This window comes from Ursus arctos, unplaced genomic scaffold (assembly GCF_023065955.2).
Source record: "Ursus arctos isolate Adak ecotype North America unplaced genomic scaffold, UrsArc2.0 scaffold_20, whole genome shotgun sequence".
Classification (NCBI taxonomy): Eukaryota; Metazoa; Chordata; class Mammalia; order Carnivora; family Ursidae; genus Ursus; species Ursus arctos.
The window spans coordinates 56941224-56945791 of record NW_026622875.1 but is presented as its reverse complement, the minus strand read 5'-3'; the positions used below and the strand labels follow the sequence as shown (position 1 = coordinate 56945791).

The 4568-nt window shown below is 48.0% G+C and overlaps 1 long non-coding RNA gene across 1 annotated transcript; it reads right to left on the bottom strand.

Moving 5' to 3' along the window:
* Positions 1-426: 426 nt before the first annotated feature.
* Positions 427-3566, bottom strand: LOC130544415 (uncharacterized). The gene is made up of 4 exons (XR_008960681.1): positions 3489-3566; positions 1648-1672; positions 933-997; positions 427-451 (listed from the first exon to the last, which is right to left on the bottom strand). It is a non-coding gene; the product is annotated as an uncharacterized LOC130544415 (long non-coding RNA).
* Positions 3567-4568: the final 1002 nt, after the last annotated feature.

Sequence of the window (4568 nt, the reverse complement as noted above, 5' to 3'; positions counted from 1 at the left end):
TTTTTTCTTTTTTTTTTGAGAATGTGGACAATGGACATTGTGCAGTGGCAGTGGGATACACCTCCTGGAGCAATATGCAATCTCTCTCTCGCTCTTTCCATCTCTCTCTCTCCCTCTCTGCATCTCTCTTTCTGTGTCTGACTCTCCCTGTCTCCCACACAAAAATACAATCATATCACATAGAGCCACAAAAGACACCCCAAACCCAAGCCTCACGCACACACACCCACACCACACACAGGGAATACAATGGCTTCCTAGGACTGTAGACACATGGACACACTTTTTCACCTGGGAAATCTCCTGTCCACCACACCCCCACAACCCAATCACGGCGGCTCGCCAGACTGAGGATTCCAAGGATGCCCCACCTGCATTAACATCTAGAGTTTTGTCTCAGGAAGAGGCTGATTCCAGAATACGTACCGCATTCACCGGATGCTCCTGTCCCCTGCAGGTACAGAAAAGAGGACACCGTGAGGTTCAGGTCATGCTACACACTGTCTGTCTGTGTGAGCCTATTTCCCTCAATGATTTTAGGAACCCAGATGGAACACAGTGGTTGAGTCCAACGACCCCAAAGTAAGTGAACTGGATGCCTTAGGAAGTTGTTTTTCCTGGGGGACATGTCTGTCCAGTCCATTCAGGACGGTGACTACAAAATGCTTCATCCAAGCAGGAGAAAGGGTTACTGAGGGACAGGATCCTACCACAGCATTTAGAACCACGTTTGGTGTCGCCAATGGTAAATGTCCTCTCGATCAGCTAACGGTTGGCAGAGACAACCACTCCATGCTCTCCCAAAAAAGGAAAATTGTATGAGATCTATATGTATAATCCCAAATATACATTGTCTGATTTTCATCTGAATTTGATTGGAAAGAAACCAAGAAAGCAACATCTGTTCCTCGGACAAAGAACTTCTAGCTCACCATGGCGAGAGGTGTGCCTCCGGCGCTGTCTCCTTTGATGGGATCCATGTCTTCCTCCAAGGCATCTAGGACACAGAGTACCCGTCAGCACATTCCTCTTGTTGCTCAAGAATATTCATGGAATATTGCTTGATATGGACACGAGGCTGGGGTGTATGGAGCCAGCTGGTTTTGAAGCATGGACTGAAGTGCCCCTGCTGGGCCACCCAGTGCAGTAAGGCTCTAAAGTGCGCAGAGTGATAACATGGCTTTGGAGAAGGGTGACATCATGCAGTATCTGTCTGACATATCTCCTGGAGAAACACCTTTCTCTCTCTCTCTCCCCCTCTCTGTCTCTCTTTCTCGGTCATCTCTCTCTTTCTCTGTCTTTGTCTCTCTGTCTATGTCTCTCTGTCTTTCTATCTGTCTTTGTCTCTCTCTCTCTCTCTCTCTCTCTCACACACACACACACACACTCACAATCACACCACATAGAGCCACAAAAGACACCCCAACACCAAGCCTCACGCACACACACCCACACCACACACAGGGAATACAATGGCTTCCTAGGACTGTAGACACATGGACACTTTTTCACCTGGGAAATCTCCTGTCCACCACACCCCCACAACCCAATCACGGCGGCTCGCCAGACTGAGGATTCCAAGGATGCCCCACCTGCATTAACATCTAGAGTTTTGTCTCAGGAAGAGGCTGATTCCAGAATACGTACCGCATTCACCGGATGCTCCTGTCCCCTGCAGGTACAGAAAAGAGGACACCGTGAGGTTCAGGTCATGCTACACACTGTCTGTCTGTGTGAGCCTATTTCCCTCAATGATTTTAGGAACCCAGATGGAACACAGTGGTTGAGTCCAACGACCCCAAAGTAAGTGAACTGGATGCCTTAGGAAGTTGTTTTTCCTGGGGGACATGTCTGTCCAGTCCATTCAGGACGGTGACTACAAAATGCTTCATCCAAGCAGGAGAAAGGGTTACTGAGGGACAGGATCCTACCACAGCATTTAGAACCACGTTTGGTGTCGCCAATGGTAAATGTCCTCTCGATCAGCTAACGGTTGGCAGAGACAACCACTCCATGCTCTCCCAAAAAGGAAAATTGTATGAGATCTATATGTATAATCCCAAATATACATTGTCTGATTTTCATCTGAATTTGATTGGAAAGAAACCAAGAAAGCAACATCTGTTCCTCGGACAAAGAACTTCTAGCTCACCATGGCGAGAGGTGTGCCTCCAGCGCTGTCTCCTTTGATGGGATCCATGTCTTCCTCCAAGGCATCTAGGACACAGAGTACCCGTCAGCACATTCCTCTTGTTGCTCAAGAATATTCATGGAATATTGCTTGATATGGACACGAGGCTGGGGTGTATGGAGCCAGCTGGTTTTGAAGCATGGACTGAAGTGCCCCTGCTGGGCCACCCAGTGCAGTAAGGCTCTAAAGTGCGCAGAGTGATAACATGGCTTTGGAGAAGGGTGACATCATGCAGTATCTGTCTGACATATCTCCTGGAGAAACACCTTTCTCTCTCTCTCTCCCCCTCTCTGTCTCTCTTTCTCGGTCATCTCTCTCTTTCTCTGTCTTTGTCTCTCTGTCTATGTCTCTCTGTCTTTCTATCTGTCTTTGTCTCTCTCTCTCTCTCTCTCTCTCTCACACACACACACACACACACTCACAATCACACCACATAGAGCCACAAAAGACACCCCAACACCAAGCCTCACGCACACACACCCACACCACACACAGGGAATACAATGGCTTCCTAGGACTGTAGACACATGGACACACTTTTTCACCTGGGAAATCTCCTGTCCACCACACCCCCACAACCCAATCACGGCGGCTCGCCAGACTGAGGATTCCAAGGATGCCCCACCTGCATTAACATCTAGAGTTTTGCCTCAGGAAGAGGCTGATTCCAGAATACGTACCGCATTCACTGGATGCTCCTGTCCCCTGCAGGTACAGAAAAGAGGACACCGTGAGCCCCAGGTCATGCTACACACTGTCTGTCTGCATGAGCTTTATTTCCCTCAATGACTTTAGGAACCCAGATGAAACACAGTGGTTGAGTCCAATGACCCCAAAGTAAGTGAACTGGATGCCTTAGGAAGTTGTTTTTCCTGGGGGACATGTCTGTCCAGTCCATTCAGGACGGTGACTACAAAATGCTTCATCCAAGCAGGAGAAAGTGTTACTGAGGGACAGGATCCTACCACAGCGTTTAGAACCATGTTTGGTGTCGCCAATGGTAAATGTCCTCTCGAATCAGCTAACGGTTGGCAGAGACAACCACTCAACGCTCTCCCCACCAGGGAAATTACATATGTAGAATCTCAAAAGTATATATAGCTTTTTACATAAAATCGGTATATAAAAATAATTTCATTTCCATATACAAGCAATTGACATTAGGAAAATGATTTTTGTTTTAGTATTATGTTCAACTCGCCAACACAGAGTATATTGTCTGAATTTCATCTGAATTTGATTGGAAAGAAACCCAGAAAGCAACATTTGTTCCTCGGGGATAGACAGGCAAGCTCACCTTGGCAAGAGGCAGGCCCTCCTCCTCTGTGATCCTCTGATAAAGCCAGGACCAGACAGCGCCATCATCAGTCACATCTAGAAGGACACAGAGTACCTGTCAGCGTATTGGTGGTGCTGCTCAAGAAAGATGCGGGGAGGGGCGCCTGAGTGGCTCAGTCGGTGAACCATCTGCCTTCAGCTCAAGTCAGGACTGCAGGGTCCTGGGATCGAGTCCCGGATGGGGCTTCCTGCTCAGCAAGGGTCTGCTTTTCTCTCTCCCTCTGCCCCTCTCACCTGTTTGTGCTCTCACTCACTCTCTCTCAAATAAATAAAATCTTAAAAAAAAAAAAAAGAATGCCTCGAGGTGTATTGCTCTCTATGAATGGGGTTAGAGCATATGGAGGCATTTGGTTCCCAGGCATGAGCTGAACGCCCCGCTGGGCCTCCCGCGGTAATAGGGCTATAATGTGTGCGCTGTGATGAGATTTCTTTATCTCGCCTTGTCTTTTCTTCTCTTTTCTTTTCTTCTCTTTCTTTCTTTCTTTTTTTTTTTTTTTTGAGAATATGGACAATGGAAATTGTGCAGTGGCAGTGGGATACACCTCCTGGAGACATATGCAATCTCTTTCTCACTCTTTCCATCTCTCCCTCTCCCTCTGTGCATCTCTCTGTCTGTGTCTGTGTCTCCTTGTCTCCCACACAATCACACACTCACAATCACACCACATAGAGCCACAAAAGACACCCCAACACCAAGCCTCATGCACACACACCCACACCACACACAGGGAATACAATGGCTTCCTAGGACTGTAGACACATGGACACACTTTTTCACCTGGGAAATCTCCTGTCCACCACACCCCCACAACCCAATCAGGGTGGCTCACCAGACGGAGGATTGCAAAGATGCCCCACCTGCATTAACATCTAGAGTTTTATCTCAGGAAGACGCTGATTCCAGAATACATACCGCTCTCGCCGGTGGTTGAAGGTGTCACCTACAGGGACAGAAAAGAGGACACCGTGAGGCTCAGGTCATGCTACACACTATCTGTCTGCATGAGCTTGACTTTAGGAACCCAGATGGAACACAGTG